This window comes from Malus domestica, chromosome 13, assembly GCF_042453785.1.
Source record: "Malus domestica chromosome 13, GDT2T_hap1".
Lineage (NCBI taxonomy): Eukaryota > Viridiplantae > Streptophyta > Magnoliopsida > Rosales > Rosaceae > Malus > Malus domestica.
The window spans coordinates 40710271-40728658 of record NC_091673.1 but is presented as its reverse complement, the minus strand read 5'-3'; the positions used below and the strand labels follow the sequence as shown (position 1 = coordinate 40728658).

General features: G+C 38.4%; 1 long non-coding RNA gene across 1 annotated transcript; it reads right to left on the bottom strand.

Moving 5' to 3' along the window:
• Positions 1-1950: 1950 nt before the first annotated feature.
• On the bottom strand, positions 1951-18272 carry LOC139190758 (uncharacterized). Its single transcript, XR_011575132.1, has 4 exons — positions 18196-18272; positions 2326-2388; positions 2117-2192; positions 1951-1990 (listed from the first exon to the last, which is right to left on the bottom strand). It is a non-coding gene; the product is annotated as an uncharacterized lncRNA (long non-coding RNA).
• Positions 18273-18388: the final 116 nt, after the last annotated feature.

The following is an 18388-nucleotide window of genomic DNA, read 5'->3' as shown; positions in this document are numbered from 1 at the left end:
GAACAGCAAACTACAGGCAAGTGAATAGGAGATCAAGAACATACCTTTCCATAATATGGCAATATTTTTCTTCAGCTTTGTTATCAGACCAGGGTTTTCCTCGAGGATATCAATGGAAGTAATGGCAGCACTCGCAAGATATGGGGGCAAAGAAGCAGAAAAGACTTACCCAGAGCTACTCAATCGCTGCCAAATACCATATCCCAAAATTTTGTCATTTAGAAACTTTTGACGTTTTTTGTTTAATATATGCATGTACATAAGTGATTGTGAGCACATAATTAAGCATTCGTTAAAATAGAAAGATAAGAAAGTCATTTGCTTGTTAAAAATTTCATCTATCAACAGAGACATCATATAAATGGTTAATAGTGTGCATTCGGTAAACATACTTGGTGATCGGTGACTCTAGCACTTCCAGTGCAGAATCCTCCTTCTGTGGCTAATGCGTGTCCCATTGCAGCAGTAATAATATCTAATTTTTCAACCAGCAAAATCACTCCACCAGAAATCACAAACAGGTAATGGATCAATAGTTATGAGAGATAAAAAAAAGAGACGGGTTTCTAAAAATACCGGAATCCTGCAGTATTCAGTTAGACCTCTTCCAGATTTTCCAAGCACACCAAATGAGTTACTCTCATCCAATAACACATGAAACTTATATTTCTCCCTCAATTCAACTATCTTGTCTAAGGGGGCTATTTGGCCAAAATTCTGCAAATTTTATTAAAAGGAAACAAAATTCAAATAAAATCAACCTACATCTAATTGCATTCAGCTATTGAAGTTCTCAGCAAAACTGAAGACAATTTGTCAACATGCAAATGATAGCATTGAATGCTGAAAAGACAGTTTATTTTTCTATTTGCCAGTGATTCACGTAGAGATGGAAGCTTTCCTCAAAATGTAACATGACACCAAGACTTTAAGAAAAACCTTAAAAAAATTTGTCCAATGAAGTATAAGCAACCTATTTTGTGAAAGTGGATGATGCTGGATTGAAACAGAAAACAGCTCACAACATATAAAAAATGAATAAATAAAATTTGATATATGGGAAAGCAACATACAGGAAAATAACCAAAAATACCAACGAAAAAAGGGGAAAACAATACACAGAAAAATACATTATCTTCACAAGTAAGAAGCAGATTGGAACAATGGAATTAGCAAAAAGCAAAAAAGCCCCAGCTCAAAACCCAATTTTTTTCTAAATCTCAACCTAGATATGAACATTTCAGCGAAACCTAAACCCTAGACAGGTACAAATATTCAACTCTTCATAGAAAATTTACAAAAATTTAAAGAATGGCAACCCCAGCAAAAACAAAAAAATAAAAAATCCAAACATATCCAAAATTAGCAAGAGAAACACAAACCCAAAAGCAAATCAGCCTCTCACACTAAGCAAATACGGTAGCAGCCATGTGTTGAAAAACCCTGCACACTAGACCTTGTTCTTTAATGTAACCAACGACAATAGACTAAACTAGCAAATATTAGAAAACTTAGAAACACACATGAATTATACTGGTTCGGCAGAATTTTTGCCTACGTCCAATTGTGATTTCTCTAGGTGGAGAGATCACCGCTCCTTTGATTAATAATAGAGATTACAGAACTTTTGCAAACCCTCGAACTAATCTCAAAAAACTCTTGGTTGTCTGGCTGTTTTCTTTCTCTCTTAAAAAAACAGCCTTGCCGCACTCTATTTATAGACATAGGGTTGGCTTACATGTCCCAAGGCTGATTGAATTCCTATTTCTAAGTGGACTAGGAAATTACACTATACAAATCCAAATAGACTTCTAGAAATCTAAACCTAAATTGAATAAGGAAACTGAAATTCTTTCCTAATCCTTCTAGGACAAGAATCGGTATACCTCTAGGTTTCCTAAAACAATCCTAAACCAACTAGGACATATTTGACGAGCCAAAATCCTAACACCATGCACGCTCATGGCTCTTTCATCTCAGGAGGCCATGACTGACGACGGAATAACAAAAAATACCAAAGAAAGATCAAATTCCAAAAAAAACCCAAATCGAAATGAACCCTAGAAATTGAAATTCAGAATTGAAAATTCAAATTGGGGGAGCTCTGATATTTTACCTAAATAGCAACTTAGGAGTTGCCACTGCACCACTAATTCACAACTAAGTCGTAGCCATATCCATTCCTCAACAATCTTTGAATTTTAATTAAAATAGAAAAAATATTAGAAAATGGTTAAAGATAAGTTGTATAACGCAGGCAAATCCATTCCTCAGCAATCTTTCAATTTTAATTAAAAAAAAAATTGTTAATGATAGGTTACACACCTGACCCAGAAAGCGTTTGCAAACTCCCAAAACAAACCCCTAAAATTAGAAGATAAACGTTTCCTGCAACAAAAAATGAAATCAAACAAAAGATCCACACACAAATCAGCAAAAAATAAAGAAAGCATTTAGCAAGAATCGAATTTTACAACAATCAATTAAAAAAATCTCTCCATATGAAATGTTCCATTTGTCCTAATAATATTAGGTTATATATATGTGTGTGTGTGTGTAGCAATAAGATTACACAATACAGCAGTTTTGTGTAGATCCAAATACATGTAGGTGTTTCTTTCATTCATCTTTTCAGACTTTTCATTAATGGCAATTTTCATTAATTGTTTGAGCTCTACTGTACCGTTCTTTGATCGTTATCGTTATATCAATTGCTTTCTGGTGTTCATGTCAGACAACTCCTATGATATCCGATGCCAAAAATCGAAATTGTAATGTTATTGCTTCGGAAGGATGAAAAGCAAACAAATCACCAGCATATCATATAAATTGCAAATCTAGAATACAAACTATAGAAACAAAGCCGAAATGTTCAGTATCTCCACAAAAAATTGATAGTCTATACATATATTACACCAAGACACACACAGAGATGCATAGAATTCTACAATTTTGCTCCCAATTAGAGCAAAAGGAAGAGAAACAGGGAAAACCCACATACCTTGTTAGGACCACTGGTTGGGCCCATCAGCTGTAGCCCAGCCCACTCTTAACAGCCCTTGACTTGTTTTTGTGTTACTCTTGGCCCGTGCCTCTTTTAGCTAGGGTTTACCTTCTAGCTTGAATATAATCAATGTAATGCCTTCTCGATGGGGGATATGAATGAATGAATGAAGCTTTCCTTTCTTTGCCTTGAATTTCTCGTCCCTTTTCTCTTTAATTTACCTGCACTGTTTACAACTATTGCCAAATTAAGCTCTTGAACCGATTGGGTGTACCAATTGGTATCAGAGCCCATCGACCCATAGGCAAAAACACACCTTCCCCGAGCTCTGATCCTGATGCTGTTGCCACCACGATGGATGTTCGTCATGAACATCTGCGTACCCAGGTAGAGGACGTCTATGACTATCTTTCCTCTCTGGAAACCCAACACGCTTCATTCCAAAAAACACTCGACCACCTGACCACTTCAAATATTGCCTTCCAAAACACCATGACCACCTAGTTTACAACCTTCCAATCCTTGCTGCTAGACGAGCTTCGTTTCCTCAAATCTGCCCACCCACCCCCCAACCTCGACCACCGCTTCACCCTTTAACCCTACCCTCCGTGCCCTACCACAACCCATCCACAGCCTTCATTCTGTTCCCTCTTCACCCCACTCACAACCACCTACCACGGTTTGGGCCTCTCGAACCCTCCATCCCCCAACTTCGCCCCAATACCCACCTCTATGCTTTCTCCTCGGCCCAACCCATCCCCATCAACCATTACCAGTCGGCCCAACTACTCTCCGCAGCCTTAGGCCTCTTCGTCAATTTTCTCTCCCCACCCTTACTCCACCAGTTCGGCCACCTCACCCTCTTTCCATGTAACACCATCACCAAACCCTGTTGCCGCACCCCATACCCAACACCCACACCTCATACTCCATACTTCCCACACCTTAACCCAACTGCCTCACATCACTTCAAACCCATTAAAATGGAACTTCCCCGTTTCAATGGAGAGGACCCTTACAATTGGTTAGCAATGGCTAAGCGATACCTCGATTATTACGAGGTTCCTCCTCATTAATGGGTTCTCGTTGCAGCTTGTAACTTCGGTGCGGACGCATCTATTTGGATGCGGGGTTTTGAACAACGATATGGTAGAGATAATTGGGGCCTCTTTGTTGAGCTTTTGCTCCAATGTTTTGGTGGAGGTGATAGGGCCAATATTGAATCCCAACTCACACACATCCAACAACTAGGCATTCTGGATGAGTATATTGCTGAATTTACTAAGCTCTCTTGTCGAGTGATTGATTGGACCGAGAACCAACTGAAACATGTGTTTTTGAGTGGCCTCAAAGAGGACATCCTCCATGATGTCCTCGCACTGGAACTTGAATCGCTCCATCAAGCTCAAAAACTCGCTAAGATTTTTGAGATAAAGATCCAGGCCAAACGAACATCTCGGCCACCATTCTTTCGCCCATACCTGCCACGACCACCAAACATCCATCTTACACCGCCTGCTCCCAGCCCTAAACCATCACCACCCCATCTTGGCCCTTTTAAACGGTTGACCCCTGTTGAGGTTCAAGACAAAATCCATAAACAGGAATGCTTTCACTGCACTGAACCCTACATCCCCGGGCATAAGTGCAAAGTCCCCATGATCGTGTTGCTTGACGCAACCACCACAAATGATGATACCACCGAGTTTCATGATTGCCCATTGGAGGACGACTCCACTCCCGAACCTTTGTGCCACATGTTAGACCTCTTCACCATTCCTGGTATTAACTTTGGTCACCCAATGCGACTATAAGGTTCCATTGCATCCACCTTCATCCAGGTCCTCATTGATTCCGAGCGCGGCATGCAATCTACTCCATACTAAGGTTGCCCACAACTTGGGATTGCCAATCAAAACTATTGATCCAATTCACTTCACCACCACCTCTCACAAAAAAGCCTATGCTTCTTCGCGAGTTTCCGATGTGGAAATCAACTTGCAGGGCTATGTACTGCGAGGCTCTTTCCTCATTCTAGACATACCAAGTTATGACTTGATCCTTGATTCTGAGTGGCTAGAATCCCTTGGTTTTATTGGTTGGCATTTCAAACATAAGACCATGATCTTTTTAGTTGGGGGCTCTACCCACGCTCTCCAAGGCCTCGTCACAGCTCCACCACCATTCCAACCTTGTCACTCTCTCCATTACACGTCTCCTCACCCCGACCCGTCCCTACAATCCATAACACCCGACTTCACATCCCTGTCTCCACCTCCTCACACCCACCCAACCCTTCTTTCCCTTTTAACCACCTACCAACACCTTTTCTCCATTCCCAAAGGCCTTCCACCACCACGCCAAATCGACCACAAAATTCCCCTACCTCCCTATACCACACCAATCAACATCTGGCCCTACAGATACCCTCATTCCCAAAAAGCTAAAATCAAGAAACAAGTGCAGGAACTCCTAGACTCGGGTGTCATTCGTAACAGCCGCATCCTCTTTTCCCCCCCATCATACTTGTACAAAAAGGATGATTCTTCACGCTTATGTATTGATTATAGAGCTTTGAATGCAGCCACTATCAAAGATCGTTTCCCAATCCCGGTTGTTCATGAGTTGCTTGACGAATTGCATGGAGCAGCAATTTTTTCTAAACTCAACCTCCACTTTGGATACCACCAGATCCGAATGCACTCTAAGAACATTGCCAAAATAGCCTTTCGTACACATGACCACTTTGAGTTCTTGGTCATGCCATTTGGCTTATCCAATGCTCCCTTAACTTTTCAAGCATTGATGAATTCAATATTCAAACCTTACTTGCATAAGTTTGTCTTAGTTTTTTTTTATGATAAACTTCCTTATAGTCCTACATTGGCTACTCACCTCTCCCATTTGGAGACTATTTTTCAAGTGTTGTCCACTCACAGCATGAGAGTCAGGCTCAACAAATGTTCATTTGGCCAAGACAAATTAGATTATTTGGGTCACTCTATTTTGGGCCACAGAGTCGCAGTCGACAATTGAAGGGAAAAAATATGAGCTTAACACATGGGATTTCTAAATGACTAGCATGCATATACAATTCAAAATTTATATACATGAGCAACGGAAGCAATTTATCAAATAATATCAAAGCAATAGTCATGCAAATCCCCTTCAAGGTTCATAGGTTTATATATAATGCATCAAAACATTTAACTTAAGAACAAAGTCAAGGAATAGATCTATACCTCTTGATCTTGATTTTAGACCAAGGATGGACCACCTCCAAGCCCTTTGCTCCTTGAAGTCCTTGAGCCTAGCCTCCCTCCTTGCCTCCTCCACTTTGTTAGTAAGAGTGCTCCAAGGTTCTCTCCAAGTTTCCAAAGTAGAAAACCTCTAAAGATCCACACCCACTAGTGTAGTGAGATGGATGGAGGAATAACCAAAAGGGTGAAAAATGTGTTAGTAAAAACGCCCCCAAGGTGGCCGGCCTTTGTAGTGTTTTAGAGAGATATTTCTTTTGCCTCTTTGTTGTTTTAAACACACACAAAAACCCTAATGAACTTTGTGCTATAAAGTTCCTTATATAGACAAAAAGAAACCTAGTCAACAACTTGACTAAATATCTCTCCCTTTCCACTTGCAAGGGCCGGCCCTTTAGTGTTTGGTTTGGGCTTTGGGCTTTTATTATTTCAAGTCATCCTATACTTGAATAAAAGCCCAATGGGTTTAGGCCCAATGGGCCCAATTAAACCCGAACGTTTCTTTAAGTCCAAAATGATCTTTTATCGCTTTTATGATTTCTTTAGACTTTCTAAATTAATCACAACACTTAATTAATCCAATTAATTATTTCCTTCATCCAGTAATTACTCATCACAAGAGCGTATCGGTGTACAATCATTTTAGGTTCTAATTAGCAAGGCAGTGAGGTGATTGGCATCAATCCAATTGATTATATTTAATTCAATCACTTAGTGAATTAAAACTTCATTTTAATTCACCTTTCTTCTTTGATGACTACATTTAATCATCTAGAAGAACTCACAAGCTATGAGTGACATCTAACCATATGTCATAGCTACCCAAGCTAATGTAGAAGTTGTTCGGAGAACCTATTCAGTTGGAATTACAATGTAATTCGATCCTTCTCTAAAACAATACTCTTAATCACATTACTAGGGTATGGATATATTATGTCAAACCCCTAATGTGATTATTCCTTCTTATATGATTCTATTGAGTCGTATAGGAACGCTTTCCTTTAATACGCTCGATACTTCGGCCGAAGATTCCTTAATCATATCTTAGAGTATTCTTCCTCTCTAATTGAGGATTAGAGATTCCTTGTTGCGCATTCACTTGCCTTCATGACTAAGTGGCTTAACCCCAATTATGCCGTGGACATCCGCGAATGGGGTGACTTTGACATAATCAAAGATTAAGTACTTAGCCACAAGACAACGACGATGCCTCAGGTCAAAGGATTACTTACATTATTCCAACCATTAGAGTTACTTGCTTGACATGTGAGTAGACCTCCATGCAAGTACTCTCGTTCGATTGTGTTCAGTGAACTCATTCTCTTAATGAGCACCTACATACTTGTCTTAGTGTCATAACACGAATGGGATGAGACTTTCCATCCTTCCATTTGAAGCGGACACAGTATGTACCGGTCTAAGCATTGTCAGTTTCCCTCCGACAATCCAATGACTAGGAACCTTTTGGACATAATGGTTATGTGAAGGAGGTCTCTGTAGTCTAACATCATTAGATTACTTGTTCAATCGATCCATTGTCCATGGATACACTATTTAGGACATATATCGTTTATTGAGATAGTCCTAATTCGTGTCTTTGCCATTTGATGTATAAGAGTCATCCATACATCGATTCATTTGTCCTGAAAGGTTTCTTCCAAAGATTGACTTTCAGGGCATATTTCCAACAATCTCCCACTTGCACTAAAGTCAATCACTAGTGTATCTTATACATCTTGTTGAGAGAGCTTATGCTCGTAGGTTAACTTGGTTATGTATTAATCCCTTTTATCATTTAAAAGGGATTTACTTATCAAATGTTTCCAAAACATTTGATGATGTCTCTTTCTTGTGTTCGAATACTTTGATGAGACCTTGATTCCATGGCTTGAGCTATCGCCCCATTACGTCGTAGTACCCTACTGACGACCTTATGGTTTGGATTCAATCATTAGTTCTAAAAGAACCCCTTCCATTCAAAACACCTTTTGAAGCAGTTTCTAAAACTATATATCGACATATATTTCGTTTGTATACTTTATACAAACTTTGCTCCAACCTTGAGACCATTGTAGTACAATACTAACAATCATTCATATGATTAGTACTTCATCTATTATGAAGTTCCATTTGTTAAAATGGCTCATTTTCACTTTGGTTAACAACCTAAGTGAATGCACGCTTCCAGAGTCCCACTCTGATGTTTCTTTCTTTAAAGGCAATAATACTCTTTCAGTTGCTTTGGTTCAGATCCTGGGATATAGTAATATCATAAAGTGACAACCCCTGTGGTTCTTCACTTTTGGATATCTACTTCACAAGTCAATACATGTGTCCCTTTTGTGATTTTATGACACATTCATTATAAGGGTTATGAAAGTGAATTTCCTATCACATAGGAAAATGCTTTCTTAAATCTACAACATTTGAGATTTAATTCCCGTATAACATTAATGAGATAGCCTTGCTATATCAATAAGTCCAATTTCAAGTCTATACTTCAAAATTGACCGTGTCATGTTTTGTCATTTTTCGAGTAACATCTATGTTTTATCAAGTCTATCGAATAGACTTTATTCACATCTTGTTGCTCAAATTATGACATCACTCCCACTGGCCTTGTTGTAACTTAGCATTCATTCAAAAATAACAATTATATTTTCTTGATTTGAATGCATATTGCTCCCACTAACTTAAATGAATCACACACAAAAGAATTCCTTCTCAAGTAATTCCATGAAATGTGTGACTTGCTTTATCAAGTCTATTCATTTAAATTATATGGTGTCATACACCATACTTCAAGTTTTAGTCATACTAAGACCTTTAATGTAGTCATATAAGAATTATCCAAGTCTTTAGTGGAAGCATGGCTCCTACTAAGGATATAGAAACTCAACCATTCCTTCTAGGTGGTTGATATAATTCTTTATCAAAACTACATAGAGCAATATTGTTACATGAGATGTTGAATTTGGTTTGTCTTGTTGTTTAAACCATATGTTGTGACTCATTTTGAAACTTATTCCCTTTTGTTTCATCAACTTGTCCATATGCTTGGTTATTTAGCTTGTTCTCATAAAAGAGAATTATGGACAACTCCCAACATATAGCCATTTTATGCTAGGTTGACGAAACCAACATTCAAAGACTATTCTTTAGAATGTCACACAACATAGAATTTTAACGTTTTGAAGAGCTTGAGTCTTTTAACAATTAAAATTGCAAACTCTTAATAATAGTCAAATACTATTATTCTTTAGACAACTATAAACCAATCATATTCAAGTTTATATCCATTTTCACACCTCCCACTATTTCTCATGACTTTAATGAGAAATCATTTCATATATTCAAAATGTATGAAAGTGGAGTATATTGGAAGAAGACATTGTGTAGTAGCTTTAAAACATTTCAAGCTTATTTGTTTCAATCTTCACTAAGTTAATGTCTTGTTATTAAGTGACTAAAGTCTTTAAACATTTTATAGATTTAGACACTTCTTTCTTGGTTTAATCACTAACACAATTGACATTTTAAAACCTTTTAAAGAATGCCCAATTATTTGTTCAAAACTACTAATTGAATCAAGAGTGATCTTGATCATTGTGTTTCAAGTGATGACCATATAAGAAACATTTTTCTTATTACTTATATCATTATAATGTGATCTTCCTTTTCTTCAAGAAAGGATACTCTAGACTTTTGTCAATTCATATAGAACTCATAAGTAGACAAATGGAACCAAATCTAAAGATTCATTGTATCCTTTTATGTCCTACATGTGAGATCTATCCATAATTGATAAATCTAAAGTTTGGTTATCACATTACAATAAGTGATATAACTCTTGTATCTCAACTAGGATACAACAAGACAATTTTCAATTCATAACACTACTTTAAGGAAATAGTATATTAAAAAAGCATTCTTCACATTACATTAATATGATATTTCAAACATTCATAATGTTTAATACAAAAAGTATTAGCTCTATACATTTAGAGACTAATAAAAATACCTTTATACATTTAGGCACTAATAGTGGTCTTCCATCATATGAAGCCACATAAAAAGTTCTTAACAAAATAAGAAAGTTTAAAGACAATCTTTAATGCCTAACAAACTTCCTAAGTAGTAAGCAAAAAATATAGTGGCCGAACCCTTCACCACATTTTCCTTGCTTGTTCATCTTCTACTTGGCTTCTCCACCTATATACAATTATACAAGTGATTAGCTCTTTATATCAAATATAAATATTTAGAAGATCTAACATTTAGAATTGAAGATAAGAACATAAACCATACCTTGTGGCTTGTCCTTAAGACTTGCAAGGTATAACCTGCAATTCCTCCTCCAATGCCCCTCCTTTCCATAGTGGTGGCAAGTCCCTTTGGGCTCCTTTGCCTTCTTTTTCCTCACTCCTCCTTTCGGCTTAGGAGTGGGTGACTTCTTCTCCTTCCCTTTGCCTTTGCCTTGCAGCTTGGCCTTGGAAGAGGATGGCTTGTTGTAGGCTACTACAGCAGTCCCTACAACGTTCTCTTTCTTCATAGTCTTCTCGGCAGTTACTAACATATTTAGTAACTCAGAGAGAGTACTATCCATTTTATTCATATTGTAGTTCATTACGAACTGCGCGAATGAATCAGAAAGAGAAGCCAATATGAAGTCCTGGGCCAATTCCCCGTCAAGTGGAGTACCAAGGTTCTCCAATTGTTCAATGAATCCTATCATCTTCAGTACATGTTGGTGTACTGGAGCCCCCTTGATCATCTTGGTCTTCACAAGCTCACAGACAGTGCTAAAGCGACGGTTGTGCGTCCCTTCACCATATAACTCCGTAAGATGGAGTATTATGGAAGATGCACTGTCCATGCCCTCGTGCTGTCTCTGTAGCTCCTCATTCATGGAAGCCAACAAATAGCACTTGGCTTGTGTATCATCCTCCACGTGCTTGTCATACTTAGCACGTTCATCCTCAGTGGCGTTGGGGCCAAGAGGTATGTGAGGTGGAGCCTTGTCTAGCACGTAAACAATCTTCTCCAAGGGTTAGGAGAATCTTGACATTACGATACCATGATGGGAAATTGTGCCCCTCAAGGTAATGTTTGTCGAGTATTTTCGCGAGTGTGCTTCCAACCATATCTAGATACATAAACAATAAAATAATTAGTTTGATTGTTGATTAAGTCAAACGATTCGGGTCTTTAAACCGAATGACACCACCCACCATTTTTGGCAAATTCCATATCCCCCAAGATGGAATCCGGGAGATTTCAAAGAAAGCTCCTAGTGGGTTATGGGAGGCTCACTATTATCAAGCCCACCTCACGATGATACGATGTCGGCTAGCAAAAATAATAATGAGAGGGTACAATTACCCATTCACAACAACCTCTTGTGATTACCCATCTTTTTGGCCTCTAGAAAACAATGCCTCACGATGATACGATGTTGGCATCATTTCTCTTAGTTAAGTTCTTTCCCACCATGCCGGTTTAGCTAGGGGTTCAAGCATGACCTCACGATGATACGATGTTGGCCACACTCGTTGCCTACCTTAACCTCATCAAATGTTTTAAATAAACTCCTCCTGAGTATAAGCATGCACTTTGCACTCCCCCATGATAGGGTGAAGGCGATGTACAAGTCATAAACGATTGGAGCCTACCACGGTGGAAGGCCACGAAAAAGTGTTCTAAGCACTCTTACGTTTACAACTTAATATGATTGTTGGTTGAGGGATTTTAAGGCCTCATCATTTTTATTTATTTAATCATATTCAAATAAATAATGTCCTATTACAACTACTAGTCCAAAGTTAATGAAATTAGTAGCATATGATATCCCCACTATTCGTTTTCATAAAACAACTCAATATCAAAACATTTTTCAAAATATTGGAGATATATATAACTACTAATTGTTTTCATTATAGTTTAGTAGCGTATGATACTCCCACTATTTGTTTTAAGAAAAACAAATCAATATCAAAAACTAATTTTTCAAATATTGGAAGTAACTACTACTACTAAGGTTTTTGCATTCCTTTGAATTTGGACTTTATAGTTATCTTAGGCTCTTGGATGACCATGGACTTATTAGGTTATTGCAACAACGAGCCAACATTGTTGAATATAAACTCGGGGAGGTTGTGTCAATTTAATTACGTGCTTTTCAATCCAATTAAAACATTTTCATTGAGCCATTAGAAATGAAAGACAATCATTCATTGCTAATTAGGGCATTGGACCCATTTAATCTTTAATCTCATGTCAAAACCCTCTTTTAGTTATGTCTCCTTACCAATAGTTAAAGAAACTCTAGTCTAGCACTAGAGGGAATCAACTAACTAAAAGAGATTAAGAAATAATAAGAATTACAAACCGATTTGTACAAATTCCTACAAATTACACATACTAAGAGGGAGAGATAGATTAATGTCAAATGTGACAAGGTCCATTAAAAACAGTAATTAAAACACATTCCCAAGGTTCAAACAATTTGATTTTAGCGCCTTATCTCATAGCTCAATTATCGTTTAAGGCATAAGTCCATAGTCACCCTTTTCTAACTACTTAATCACATTAAATAATCAAAATGGAATGGAACATGAACATTTAGATTTAGTGCATATGGGCATAATAGAATTATGAGTTTAAACAACTAACAAAATTAAAATCAATTATTTTAACTTTCTAGTTAGTAGGGGCCTAAATGCAAATATGAAAAAGTTAGGGGTCAAACCGTAAATACTCAAAAGTAAATATCAACTTTTCAAAGATTACAAAATAGCCCCACAAGTGGATAAATCCACTAGGGAGGCCGGCCACATTAAGGGGATGGGAGGTTTCTTACACACTCTTACACAACATGCATCAAAAACCACATTATGTAGAAAAAATTAAATTTTGCTTGTCACTTGGTTTTGCTTCAAAGACTTTCGGGAAAAGGTGATGGAAATCCTCCTAGTCAAGTCTAGGGTTTTATAAAAAAAATGATATGGTTATGGATGGTATGAACATCATCCAAAATCACAAAACAATGCATGAAAACCAAATAAAACCATTTTCACCTAAAACCAAACCATGAACACCAAGAACAAAACCATGAACACATTTTCAAGATTTGTATATTCTTGGTGATTTTTCAAACCCAAAAACAAAAGTGACAAGAACCCTTTTTCTAGCTTTAAAAGGATGTGTGAGTGGTTTACAATAAAACACAAACACAACCCAAAACCACCCCCAAAACCGTGCCCTCCCTTTTGGTTCAAAACCTCAAAATTTTGTTCATGACTTATTCTTCATTCATGCATCTAAAACACCTTTTTACATGCATATCTTTTTCAACTCTTGATTTATATTTTTCAACAATTGAAAAAACAAAAGATAAACATACTTTAAATGAAGAAATAATATGTCAAATTAGTTCAAAACTCAATTTTCATTCATGCATACAAAACATCTTTTGCATACATATCTTTCTCAACTATTGACTAACATTTTTCAACTATTGAAAAACAAAAGATAAACATATTTTGAATGAAGCAATAATTATGTCATGCATAATATTAATACCCATATGCATAAAATCCAAAAGGACACATTATACATAAACCTTTGGCTCTGATACCACTTGAAGGGAAAAAATATGAGCTTAACACATGGGATTTCTAAATGACTAGCATGCATATACAATTCAAAATTTATATACATGAGCAACGGAAGTAATTTATCAAATAATATCAAAGCAATAGTCATGCAAATCCCCTTCAAGGTTCATAGATTTATATATAATGCATCAAAACATTTAACTTAAGAACAAAGTCAAGGAATAGATCTATACCTCTTGATCTTGATTTTAGACCAAGGATGGACCACCTCCAAGCCCTTTGCTCCTTGAAGTCCTTGAGCCTAGCCTCCCTCCTTGCCTCCTCCACTTTGTTAGTAAGAGTGCTCCAAGGTACTCTCCAAGTTTCCAATGTAGAAAACCTCTAAAGATCCACACCCACTAGTGTAGTGAGATGGATGGAGGAATAACCAAAAGGGTGAAAAATGTGTTAGTAAAAACACCCCCAAGGAGGCCGGCCTTTGTAGTGTTTTAGAGAGATATTTCTTTTGCCTCTTTGTTGTTTTAAACACACACAAAAACCCTAATGAACTTTGTGCTATAAAGTTCCTTATATAGACAAAAAGAAACCTAGTCAACAACTTGACTAAATATCTCTCCCTTTCCACTTGCAAGGGCCGGCCCTTTAGTGTTTGGTTTGGGCTTTGGGCTTTTATTATTTCAAGTCATCCTATGCTTGAATAAAAGCCCAATGGGTTTAGGCCCAATGGGCCCAATTAAACCCGAACGTTTCTTTAAGCCCAAAACGATCTTTTATCGCTTTTATGATTTCTTTAGACTTTCTAAATTAATCACAACACTTAATTAATCCAATTAATTATTTCCTTCATCCAGTAATTACTCATTACAAGAGCGTATCGGTGTACAATCATTTTAGGTTCTAATTACCAAGGCAGTGAGGTGATTGGCATCAATCCAATTGATTATATTTAATTCAATCACTTAGTGAATTAAAACTTCATTTTAATTCACCTTTCTTCTTTGATGACTACATTTAATCATCTAGAAGAACTCACAAGCTATGAGTGACATCTAACCATATGTCATAGCTACCCAAGCTAATGTAGAAGTTGTTCGGAGAACTTATTCAGTTGGAATTACAATGTAATTCGATCCTTCTCTAAAACAATACTCTCAATCACATTACTAGGGTATGGATATATTATGTCAAACCCCTAATGTAATTATTCCTTCTTATATGATTCTATTGAGTCGTATAGGAACACTTTCCTTTATTACGCTCGATACTTCGGCCGAAGATTCCCAAATCATATCTTAGAGTATTCTTCCTCTCTAATCGACGATTAGAGATTCCTTGTTGCGCATTCACTTGCCTTCATGACTAAGTGGCTTAACTCCAATTATGCCGTGGACATCCGCGAATGGGGTGACTTTGACATAATCAAAGATTAAGTACTTAGCCACAAGACAACGACGATGCCTCAGGTCAAAGGATTACTTACATTATTCCAACCATTAGAGTTACTTGCTTGACATGTGAGTAGACCTCCATGCAAGTACTCTCGTTCGATTGTGTTCAGTGAACTCATTCTCTTAATGAGCACCTACATACTTGTCTTAGTGTCACAACACGAATGGGATGAGACTTTCCATCCTTCCATTTGAAGCGAACACAGTATGTACCGGTCTAAGCATTGTCAGTTTCCCTCCGACAATCCAATGACTAGGAACCTTTTGGACATAATGGTTATGTGAAGAAGGTCTCTGTAGTCTAACATCATTAGATTACTTCTTCAATCGATCCATTGTACATGGATACAATATTTAGGACATATATTGTTTATTGAGATAGTAGTAATTCGTGTCTTTGCCATTTGATGTATAAGAGTCATCCATACATCGATTCATTTGTCCTGAAAGGTTTCTTCCAAAGATTGACTTTCAAGGCATATTTCCAACAACAATTCCAAAATTCAAGCCATAGTCGACTGGCCAAAACCAACCACCATCACAGGCCTTCGAGGATTCTTGGGTTTAACCGGCTACTATCGCAAATTCATCCGTCATTATGGATTAATAGCCAAGCCCCTGACCACTATGCTTCAACACATCAATTTTTCATGGAACACAGACTCCTTGATTGCCTTCGAAAAGCTTAAGCAAGCTTTAATCTCCGTACCCGCTCTTGCGCTGTCAAATTTCACTAAGCAATTTGTGGTGGAAACTGATGCTTCAAATCTTGGTATAGGGCTTGTCCTATGTCAAGAAAGGCATCCCATCGCCTATCTTAGTAAGCCGCTTTCAGGCCGCAACCTCCATCTCTCTATATATGACAAAGAGATGCTTGCGGTTGTCTTCGTTGTGCAAAATTGGCGGCATTACTTACTTGGTCAACAATTTCGTATCGTCACCGATCGCAAACCACTCAAGCACTTCCTTGAACAGTGCATTACTACCCTTCAGCAACACAAATGGTTTTTGAAATTACTTGGATACAACTACTCTGTTGATTACCGGCCCAGTTCGCAAAATAGTGGTCTAGATGCCCTCTCCCTCAAACGTGAGTTGCTGTTGCTCATGGACTTATCCTCTCCCATTTTTGATTGCATCCCAGACTTGCAACAGTCATATACAACTGATCCACGAGCCCAAGGAGTCTGGTCTTCCTTGAACCAAACACCTCATGCTGCCATCCGGGGTTTCTCCTTAGTTAATGGTGTTCTCTATTACAAGTAGCGCATCTTTGTCCTTGCTACATCCTAGTGGCGTCTACAAATCCTTCAAGAGTTTCACTCTTCATTATAAGGCGGTCATTCTGGTTTTCTACGTACCTACCATCGCATATCAAGGAATTTTCTATGGTCGGGTATTCGTAAGGACGTTAAGACCTTTGTCTCCCCCTGCCATGAGTGCCAACGCCAAAACATTGAGACTATACACCCGCCAGGTTTCTTACAACCTTTGCCCATTCCCAACAACATTTGGTAGGATATTGCTCTTGACTTTGTGGAGGGTTTACCGCCTTCAAATGGTTACACTGTAATCCTGGTCGTTGTGGATAGACTGACTAAATACGGTCACTTTATCCCGATAAAACATCCATATACTGCAGCTTCCATTGCTGACACCTTCATCAAGGAAGTCTTCCGTCTACATGGCATGCCTAAGTCCATTGTATCTAATCATGACCCCACATTTGTTAGCAGCTTTTGGCAAGAGTTTATCAAGCAATAGGGCAGCAAACTATGTCACAACTCGGCCTACCACCCTCAATCCGATGGCCAGTCAAAAGTCCTCAACCGGACCTTAGAACACTTCCTCAGGTGCTTCTCGGCTGATCGACCCCATAAATGGGCATCACTCCTACCTTGGGCTGAATGGTGGTATAACACCAGTTTCCAATTTGCAATCAAAATGTCGCCATTCCAAGCGTTGTATGGTGTCCCTCCTCTATCCATTCAAACCTACATGCCTGGCACTACGGCCGTGCACTTTGTCAACCAAGCCCTACAGGACCGTGACCAATTACTCCATCTTTTGCGTGCTAACCTACAGTTGGCACATAATTGAATGAAACAAACTTATGATAAAGGACGCACAGAAAGATAATTCAATGTGGGTGACTGGGTATACCTCAAACTCCAGCCGTATCGCCAGCAATCAGTTGCAACTCGGCAATTCAATAAACTGGCGCCCAAATTTTATGGACCATTTCAAGTGCAGGCTCGCATCGGCTCCGTCGCGTACTGCCTTACTCTCCTACCTACCTCCAAGATTCATCCTGTCTTCCATGTGTCTTTGCTCAAGAAGCACATTGGAACTTATGTATCCCCCAATCCCACTCTTCCAAAATCGATTCCACAGGCTCCTTACAGTGGCAACCAGAGCAAATCTTGGATCGTGGCATGTTCAAAAGGAGGAACTCAGCGGTAACAAAATGGCTGATCAAGTGGTCCGGTATTTTAGCAGAGGATGCCACATGGGAGGAAGCTGATGAAATCCTCTCCCGCTACCCCGATTTTACTACCTGAGGACAAGCCTCGTTTTAAGAGGGGGGAGTTGTTAGGACCACTGGTTGGGCCCATCAGCTGTAGCCCAGCCCACTATTAAAAGCCGTTGACTTGTTTTTGTGTTACTCTTGGCCCAGGCCTCTTTTAGCTAGGGTTTACCTTCTAGCTTGAATATAATCAATGTAATGCCTTCTGGACGGGGGATATGAATGAATGAATGAAGCTTTCCTTTCTTTGCCTTGAATTTCTCGTCCCTTTTCTCTTTAATTTACTTGCACTGTTTACAACTATTGCCAAATTAAGCTCTTGAACCGATTGGGTGTACCATACCTCCCATTACGAATGAGTTAACCGTATGATTCCAGACTGAAATCCTGGTCTCATCAGATCTGAAACTTTGGGCAACTGCGGAGATTAACCGCGTGGTGATGGAGAATAGAAGGAGCTTTTGGGGAAGTGGAAAGTGAGGTCTTAAGGAAAAGGGAATCGGGAGTGAGAAAGAAAAAGTAGGAGAGGAAAAGGA